This window comes from Primulina eburnea, chromosome 14 (assembly GCF_022965805.1).
Source record: "Primulina eburnea isolate SZY01 chromosome 14, ASM2296580v1, whole genome shotgun sequence".
NCBI lineage: Eukaryota > Viridiplantae > Streptophyta > Magnoliopsida > Lamiales > Gesneriaceae > Primulina > Primulina eburnea.
This window is the reverse complement of record NC_133114.1, coordinates 19,710,259-19,721,217: the sequence shown is the minus strand read 5'-3', so window position 1 is coordinate 19,721,217 and position 10,959 is coordinate 19,710,259.

The window sequence follows — 10,959 nt, the reverse complement described above, 5'->3', positions numbered from 1 at the left end:
TAAAAAATGTTAGACGTCCTAGCATAAGGTTAAAACGTTTATTTCAAATGTTATGGAGTTTTTTATGATGAAATGTTAATGCTAAAAGATATGTTGCGTACTTGGTTTAAAAGAAAAATGATTTATATGTGCATGAATTTTTATAAGTGACGAAAATATGAAAAGGTGAAGGAGGTGAAGTGATTGTGACTAATATGATGATACAATAATTATGATGATACGATGAGATGCACGGCCAAGGCTGAGTTGACAGGTGAAACTGTCGCTGATGTCTCCACCGCCTAGTACAGTGATTACATGTAGATGGATCCATCGACCTTCAGCTGATACGAAAATCAAAATTAACGATGTGAATTCAATAAAAAGAAAACGTATACGTATATGACAAAATCAAATATGATATGATATGATTAAAGGAAACATGACATGTGTAGAGCCCAAAACGAGTACACGTAACACTCATGCATTATTTAATAGTTAAATAATTTATTTAAATTTAAAATGATTTTTCCTAGCGATACATGATTTATTTAATTGTATTATTTTTAATTATTTATGTTTATGTAATACACGTTAAATTTTTTCTCAAATGTCATGTTTCAGGCGATTATTCGATGCGGAATCGAAGAAAAGAAACCGGCGACGATTTTTGGCAATTTTAAAATGTGATATTTTATTTTAAGTTGGGTTTGGGGCATTTTAAAAGGTTATTTAATTTTTTATCATTTTAAAAGCCTAATTTAATTAATAGGTGATTTTATGACTTTAAACTTTTAAAAGATTTGTCAATTGTACACTTTATTTTAAATTAAAAGATTTTATTTAAAGTTAGAAGAATGTTAGTATTCTAATTCATTGTCAATTGTTGATTAAGCACCTAATTTCCCCTACTTACTACCTAAACTCACGCACACACCACTAACACACACACACACACACACACACACACACACACACTTACACGCTTAAACACACAACACACACATACACATTTTTATTTTCAAATTTTTATTGGAGAAATTAGGGTTCTTAGAACAAGAGTGCTGCCGCCCCCATCCTCTGATTAATTTCCAGCGAGTTTTGTTACTTTTCTTCAAATCGTTCCACGTTCGTCCCGCATCAATCCTCGCACCGTTTCCGCTTCGGCATCGTCGTTTCGGTATTTCAATTATCAAAAGGCATGTATATTCTGTTTTTCCTGCGTCGATCTAGTCATATTATGTGTGGTGATATTTTTATGCGTAAAATACATGTGTGATGTACAAGGTTTGAGCAGAAAATTGTTGGATCGATTTTTTTGCAACGTTTTTAGATCTCAGAAATTCGTTTTTACTGTATTTTCAAGTACTGCGATTTTTCGATCGATTTTCTGGAAAAAATGTTGAACATATAAATCGTAGAACGTTTTGATACCTTCGATTTGACAGTAAATTCGAAATATTTGGATAAGAAAAGAGTGATTCATGATCGTTTTTGTGGGACTGCTCAAACTGCATTTTTCCGAAAATGTGTTCTTGAAGAATTCTTTAAGTTTATTTTTGAACGCTTCGTTGGGAACCGTTGGTTGATCGCTGCTGCATTTAAGATTTGTGAGTATAATACTGGGATGAATTTTGGTGCTTCGTCTTGTGTCGATAGGCACTTGGTTGCATTAGAAGTCTTAGGAAACATGTTGGTGTCGAATTATCGTGTTCACAGTTTGAGTTCGTTGTATGGCTTGCATCATTGTTTTGGGGCATTTGTGTGAGTTTGAATCACTACTGTAGTGTCCTAGGATGGGTCTCGAAGTGTTGGTTCAAGTCGATAAGGCGTAGGTTAGAGTTTGCAACAAATTTGTGCTTTTGGGGTCGAGTTTGCGTAGGGTTAGAGCCGCAGCGCTCAATGGAGAGCGCCGTAGCGCCCGACTCTCGGAAGCCTGGCGCAGCGGCGCTGCCCTTGTGGCACTGCAGTGCTAAGGCTGCGGCATTGCCAGAGCCGCAGAGCTAGTGCTTGGCGCCTAGGCGCTCGGCAGCACTGCCATGCCCAGCGCCTAGGCGCTTGAACATGACTTTTTAAATCATTATTTAGGTTCATGTCTCCTATTTTTTGGGAAATGTTCTCGCATCATATTAAGATTTGTTCCGGGGGTGATGTCACAGTTTAGTACATTGATTAAACGAGGTCAAGTCACGAGCGATTTTAGAATTGTCATAAGAAATTTTCATTTGGTTGGTGAGCACAACGATTACGTCTAGGCTATGAAATTTTAAGTGCATGTACTCATGTTAGTATGTGCAGCACTGGCCCCAAGCGAGATCCAACGAATCCCTCAACGCCAAGTAAGTGTGTTCGACGTGCAAAAGAAAATACTTTTAAGTTTTTGGTGTATGCTAAATGTCTTGTGACCAATTATGAACGGGTTTGGAAGTCGGTGAACGTGGCCGAGGACCTCTCCACCCCGGTAAAGCATGACCGGGTTTAGATCAGGATTGGAAAGCGGTAAAGCATGACAAGGGCCCAATCCACCCGGTAAAGCATGACCGGGGATGTCATGTATGAGGTAGTGGATTTTCCCTGCCAGCCCTGTTCTGTAGTTTAGTTTGATCAGTCACATAAGTATACAATCAGAAACTAGCGCCGCGGCATTGAGTAAGTAGCGCCGCGGCGCCAGGCTTAGTGAATTATACAATCAGAAACCTAAGAACAAAAGCGCCGCGGCCCCTATTCCTCTCCATCACCAAAAAATCAACTTCCACCTTAAATCTCCCATAAATTCAACCTCTAAACACTACAATACACCTACTCATATCATCCTCACTCTAAATCCACCTAAAGTTGCTCACTCCTAACACCAGTTGGCTCAAGATTTCAACGAAAGTTCTTCGACAAAATCGACTCACGACAAAGTAGAACAAAATTTCAGCCCTTTTACAACAAGGTACTTTTTATTGGTATCATAATTCTCGATTTTCATGTTTGAGATTAGTGGAATTGAGTTCTTGGGTTGGTACACGTAAGGTGTTCGATCAATTGTCTCAGTGAGTTTGTTATTAGGAATTGTTTGATTCGGAGAATTGCTTGTTGGACGGAATCGTTAATTGATTGTTTGTGTTGATATTGGGGGTATTGAATTGTTGAGTACTGTTGTAAAGTGAGTTGATATTGAAAGGGGATTTGTTTTAGGTGTTCAAATGCGCAACGGAAGTTCAAAAATCTTTGAAAGGTAAGAAAACCTAAATTTTATAGAAAAATTTCGAACACCTTAGACTATGATGTGTAGCAAATACAATAACATCAAAATGTCATACATAGGGTGTTAAGAAATTATACTTATCAACCTCTTGAGGTTGATGATGGCTCCAACTAAGGTGTAAACTTCTTAGCTCTTGTATGGCAAGAACTTCTACAAGCTTCCAAAGAGCACTCCTTGCTCTAAAATAAAGCCCACCACCAAATAGGTAGATCCCCTCATATTTTGCACTAGAAAAATATGAGGATTTTTCAAAGAGAAGTGCAAGAATTCCTCAACAATTGAAGAACAAAATTTGGGAGGAAAAATAGAGAGAATTGAGTGTCAATTTTCGGCCAAGTGAGGGGAGAGTGAAGGAGTGAATGAGTTTTCTTGGTCTTGCAAAAAGCTAAAAGCAAAAGATGCATGTCAAGCCTTGGAGATTGAAAAAATAGTCTCCAACCCTTCACCTCCCATGCATGCAATATTATATGGTTTTTTAACAATTAAAAACCCATGGAGTTAATTTAATTATCTCAAACAAATTTGAGACTAATTAAACATTACTTGAATTTACCCAAGTCCCACTAATTAAATAATTTATTTAAATTGATCTCTACAAGACTCAATATGATTTAATTAATTCAACACTTGAATTAATTTAATTATTTGGACTCTACTAGGCCCACTAGTGTTTAATTAGTTCAACGCTTGAATTAATTTAATTTAGTCCATACTAATGTTTATGAAAATCACAATTTTCAAATACATTATTTATTTGGCCAACTTTTAATTTATGAACACATTCATAAATTAAAAAATTACATTTCTCTCATAGAAGTCATACTTCTATTTTCCTTACGCTTATAAACTCATTTATAAGCCGTTCAACACTTTTAACTATTTTACTTCTCAACGGGATCTAGAAAGCTAGTACTTGTGTGGCCCTCAATGGTTCATTGATAAAACTAGCCGTGGGTTCACATCTCCATGTGATTCGGACTAAACATGTCTTTATATAAGCATACCCCAATTGCTCCATTCTTACTTATCAACTCCTTGATAACAAGAACGTCAGAACTCAAGTCTGATATTATCCAACCAATAATGTTAAACGCCTAGCAGCATCGCTTACATGATTCCCTAGGTATCAAATGATAGTGCCTGCAAGAACCATTCAATTATGGTTAGCGTACAGTACGGTCCCTTCAACTCATATATCCTGACCGATTCGACAACCATTGGTTTATCGAGAGTTGTCAATGAATCGATACTATGTGTCATGTCGTAGTTGCATCGATGGTGTAATCTATGAAACCCCTTTCATAATTACCACCATACTCTGATCAGATATTTCGACCTACATACACATGAGAACACATAGGATATCCATACCCGAAGGTAAGCGGTGAATCCCCGACTACAATGGATCGACTCCTATATGTTTTGACATAACACCCAACCTTGCCACCTGATGACCCCATGAGAGTAGGTAAACAAGTCAAAGTTTAATTCTAGCACATAGAGTCTCAATGTTGTCTCGGGTCATAAGGACTAATGGTGTACAACCATAAACTAGGACTTTTCCACTCGATAAGTGAGAACCACTTGGAAAGTCTTTTATGGAGTGTTGTTCAGTGCACTCTACCAGAAGCACCTATCTGCATGCTCGGACATCACAATGTCCCCTACCAATGAAACATGGTACTCACATCGCAGATACTAGTCTCGAACTCGAGCGACCTATATCCTTCTTAGCGGCGGCTGAATCGACTAGGAACTGTTTAGAATATACAGTAGTATTCCAAATATGAGTTTCATGATACTCATCATATGAGCATCTCATATTTTTTCTACTATTTTTATATTCAAGGACTTTATTTATACAACTAGCATGAGTATACAGATAAAGATGTGCCAAAATAATAATTTGAAATATTATTAAAATAAAGATCGTTTATACATAGAGTTTCATTGTTAACACTCGGCCAACACTTGGCTCGACGGGCACCTACTCTAACAATCTCCCACTTGCACTAGAGCCAACTACCCATATGCTCCAAACCCATCGATTCGCGATGCTTCTCGAATAATGGTCCAGGTAAAGACTTAGTTAGTGGATCAGCAACATTATCTGTGGAGACGACTATGTCAAAAGAGACATCTCCTTTTTCCACAATCTCTCCAAGGATGTGGTATTTTCTCAATACGTGTTTGGACTTCTGATGAGACCTGGGCTCCTTTGCTTGAGCTATAGCTCCCGTGTTTTCACAAAAAACCGGGACAGGAGCAACTCCATTAGGAATGACGCCCAACTCTTGGACAAAATTCCTTATCCAAACAGCCTCCTTTGCTGCATCTGATGCAGCAATGTATTCAGCCTCTGTGCTGGAATCCGCAGTACTGTCTTGCTTGGAACTCTTCCAAGAGACATCATCACCATTGAGCATGAATACAAACCAAGAGGTTGACTTCGAGTCATCGATATCGCTTTGGAAGCTAGAGTTGGTATAGACTTGCAATTTCAGTTCTCTACCCCCATAGACGAAGAAAAACTTATTGGTACTTCTCAAATACTTGAGGACGTCTTTCACAGCTTTCCAGTGTGGAAGACCAGGGTTTGATTGATATCTACTCACTACACTTAGTGCGAAAGCCACGTCAGGACGTGCAGATATCATCCCATACATGATGCTACCAATCGCAGATGCATAAGGAATGCTTGTCATCGCCGCTATCTCTGCATCATTCTTGGGAGACATAGACTTGGATAGGGACACGCCATGACACATTGGTAGATGTCCTCTCTTGGACTCATCCATCGAGAACCGCTTCACGATGGTATCAATGTATGTGGACTGGGTCAGACCAAGCAATCTTCTTGATCTATCTCTATAGATCTGTATTCCCAATAAAAAAGATGCTTCACCCAAGTCCTGCATCGAGAACTTACTCGCTAACTATATCTTAGTTGATTGCAACATCCCTACATCATTCATAATGAGTAGAATATCATCAACATAAAGCGCAAGGAATGTCACAGCACTCCCACTGACCTTCTTATACACACAGGGTTTTTCAGGATTCTTAGCAAAACCAAACTCTTTGATTGTACTATCGAATCTGAGGTTCCAACTCCTAGATGCCTGCTTTAGACCATAAATAAATCTTTGAAGTTTGCATACCATATGCTCACTTCCGATAGATGTAAACCCTTCAGGTTGAGACATGTAAATCTCTTCCTTAATATCCCCATTAAGAAAGGCTGTCTTAACATCCATCTACCATATCTCATAATCATACCATGCAGCTATGGCTAGCAAAATCCTTGTGTAAATGAACATTGCAACTGGAGAAATGGTTTCCTCAAAGTCAACTCCTTGTCTTTGAGTATATCCTTTTGCCACCAATCGTGCTTTGAAGGTCAATACCTTCCCATCCGCCCCAAGTTTCCTCTTGTAAATCCATTTACACCCTATGGGAATAATTTCCTCAGGTGGATCCACGAGATTCCACACTCGATTCGAATGCATGGAATTCATCTCAGATTCCATTGCTTCAAGCCACTTGGATGAATCGGCATCAGATAACTCTTCCTTGAAGGTCTTTGGATCACATCCATGGTTAGGATCATCATGGTCCTCTTCAAGAAGCAGACCATACCTCATAGGTGGTCTCGAGACTCTCTCGGATCTTCTAGGAGCTTGTATCTCCTCTCTTGGCTCTTCGGGTGTGGGTTCTATAATTGTGGGTGTCTCTCGAACCTTTTCGAGTTCTATCATCTCACCTTTTCTATCCAATAGAAATTCCCTTTCCAAAAAGGTTGCATTCCTAGAAACAAACACTTTTGTTTCTTAGGGATGATAGAAGTAGTATCAAACCGAATTCTTTGGATATCCCACAAAGTAACATAAAATGGATCGACTATCCAATTTATCTCCCACTGCCTGCTTCACATAAGCAGGGCACCCCCATATTCTAAGATAAGAATATTTGGGAGGCTTACCCATCCATATCTCATATGGTGTCTTATCAACTAGCTTTGAATGGACATTGTTCAACAACAATGCCGCTGTCTCAAGCGCATATCCCCAAAAGGATGGCGGCAACTCCGTGAACCCCATCATAGACCGAACCATGTCCATAAAAGTCCGGTTACGACGCTCCGAAACACCATTCAACTGTGGTGTAGCGGGTGGAGTCCACTGCGAGAGAATCTCATTCTCCCAAAGATACTCTTGGAACTCGGCACTCAAGTACTCACCACCTCGATCCGATCGAAGTGTCTTGACGCTTCGTCCCAACTGTTTTTCTACTTCACTTCTGAATTCTTTGAACCTTTCAAAGGATTCACACTTGTATTTCATCAAATACACATACCCATACCTCGAAAAGTCATCGGTAAAGGTGATGAAGTAGGCATGTCCATGCTTAGTGGTGATGCTAAGCGGACCGCACACATCGGTATGGATCAAATCCAATAACCCTTTGGCTCGCTCCACATGGCCCTTAAAGGGAATTTTGGTCATCTTTCCTTTCAGACAGGATTCACAAGTCGTGAGAGCTTTAATATCAAACATATCAAACATGCCCACTCCCACTAGCTTGTTCATCCTTCTTAGGGATATATGTTCTAATCGAGCATGCCATAAGTGTGCCGAATTTAGAGTATCTTGTTTTTCCCTTGTTTGTTGTTATTGATTGGACATTGTTCAGTGGAATATCTTTCAATTTTAAGTTATAGAGATCGTTTTCAAGTTCTCCAGTACCAATTAAACATTCATTCTTGTAAATGTTGCAAACACCTTTGCTAAATAAACAAGAATATCCACTTTTATCAAGCATAGAAATGGAAAGAATGTTTTTCACCTAATCAGGTACAAACAAAACATCTCATAAAATCAACATTAAAATCGTTGTCCAACAATAAGTAAACAATTCCCACGGCCTTGGCAGCAACTCTTGCTCCATTGACCATCCTCAAGAAGGTCTCACCTTCCCTAAGCCTCCTAATTCTTCCCATCCCGGTAACTCATTTCAGAGATGTGAGTCACAACCGATATCCAATATCCAAGAAGTAGAGTTAATTGAAATGTTTACTTCAATATAGAATATACCGTTTCCATAAGTCTTCTGGGCAAGATATTCCCTACAATTACGCCTCCAATGTCCAGGCTTTTTGCAGTGATGACAAATATCAACAGTCTTGTCAGCCTTCACTGGTATGGCTGCCACATTGGGACTCGGAGATTGCCTCTTCAAGGGCACTGTTCTACTTGGGACGCTGGAAAGAACGTTTCTTTCCCTTCCCAGGCGGACCAGTTTTCGTACCAGATGAAGAACCCACATAAAGAACCGACTTCTCATCTTTCATAGAAGCCTGCATATAACACTTGGCTTTCAAGTCATGGTCACACCATTCCTTGTAAGTCTGCAATTCCTCTGGAGTGCAGTCAGTCGGAGCCTCAACAGGGGACGACTTAGAGTGTATACACTATCCTTTCCGAATTCAAGACGATTTTTAGATTCCTTAGCTAATTGACGTAATTAGGTCCGGTTAATACGTGTTTGTCGAGTATTACAGATAGCGGATTGCGAATCAAAGAAATTGTCAAAAATTATTGAAAAGTAAAACAGATAAATGTTACTGACTATTTTAAAATATTTAGGAAGATATGAAGTATGTACTTTTACTTCATAAATTTTTACTCCCACTGTTTTGATATCTTTCACTACCCTCTAGTGAAAATGGGAAACTCCTTTCCTCAGTAGGTACGCATGGTCCAATTAGCGAATTATGATCCCGAATAATATCAGCCAATCACAATTCCTAAAAGGTAGTTTCCAATTGCATCTCCATGCAACCCTCTACGTAAACTTTTGTCTCACGTTTGATTAGGACTCAATAATATGACGTCGTTCATCTTTACGTGTCAAGCCTTACCCATCGATGTTGAACCTTAATGGACAGTCGCCATGAGTTCCCCCAATAATATGAGCCGAAATCATGGGAGCTCCATGTAGTTCACATCACCATGTCAATGGATGTCACAGCTTTCCAGCACCCAGAGCCCCCCCAATAATATGAGTCGAGCCCCAAGCACGGGTAGCGTTCATCATGAACCCATTGTCGATGGAAGACATGGAAATTATAAACAAATTTATAATTTCCCTTTCGGGTTTATATTAATTTTGAATCTTATTCAAAATGAGGGTTTTTAATCTTGAAAGGTCTCATCATTAATTTTATTTAAAAGCTCGTCATATTTGATCTTATGTTTGCCGGATTCATGCAACTTTGTTATTATCATAATAATAACGCGCATACTCATTATTTATAACATATCATGCATATATTATAAACAATAAACAAAAAAAGGATGATCAATCGCCCCAATACTAATGGCCCGTGTGAGCTAAACACGGGCCTATGTCCAATCCTAGGGAAATGTATGGGATGCAAATGCAACTATTATATTAGCTTCCAATATTTACATGTCTTCGATCTTCATAATCATCATGGCCACCATCTTCCTATCTTGATCATCCACTATACTAATATTTACAAATAAATATTCATGGCAAATAGAGATACATCTCATGGGGTGGGAACGAGCCATAAACCAAGCCCACTTTATAAATTGATAATTATTACAATCATTCAACACAAAATATCCTAACATACACATAGCAAATTGGGCTTGGGCTTTTGATCATACTTCATGCATAATATCACATATCATACACCATCAATTAATTATCACAATAATTAATTGATCCAATATTATATATCTTGATCAAATCACTAACCGCCACGATTATAAACTAAATTAACAAAGTATACAAACACCTTTGTCTACTTTCTAATTAATTTATTTATAATCGAATTTCTTACAAATCACAATTTACTATAAATAATTAAAGTTCAACTTCAATTATTTATTTCATGAGAAAATATTTGCAACTTTTGTAAATTTAAACTTAAGGGCCCAAAAAATCATTTTTCACCAAAAAACATTTTGACCCATTTAAATTTCACAAATATGTTAGCCATCCAATGGCCCAACAACTTCAAGGCCCATGACACTTTGATATTCCAAAACACTTTTGGAAACCCTAGTCGTCATCGTCGTTGCCGGAGCTCCGTTGCCGGATTCCGGCCAACCTACAAATTTTTTTTATATAAAATTCATGGGGCTGTTCGGGCAGCCCCTCGGGCAGCCCCAGCTGCCCGAAATGGGCAGCAACATGCTGCCCAAAAACACCCCATAAATCGGCCCTCGATTTGTTGTTTTGGTTGTCTCATGCGGTTAGAAAATGACCTCAACATAATATCATGTATATGCTACACAAAATAGTATCCTTAGCTCATGATACCACTTGAAAGGGGATCGGTTTTATGTGTTCAAATGCGCAACGGAAGTTCAAAAATCTTTGAATGGTAAGAAAACCGAAATTTTATAGAAAAATTTCGAACACCTTAGACTATGATGTGTAGCAAATACAATAACACCAAAATGTCATACATAGGGTGTTAAGAAATTATACCTATCAACCTCTTGAGGTTGATGATGGCTCCAACTAATGTGTAAACACCTTAGCTCTTGTATGGCAAGAACTTCTACAAGCTTCCAAAGAGCACTTCTTGCTCTAAAATAAAGCCCACCACCAACTAGGTAGATCCCCTCATATTTTGCACTAGAAAAATATGAGTATTTTTCAAAGAGAAGTGCAAGAATTCCTCAACAACT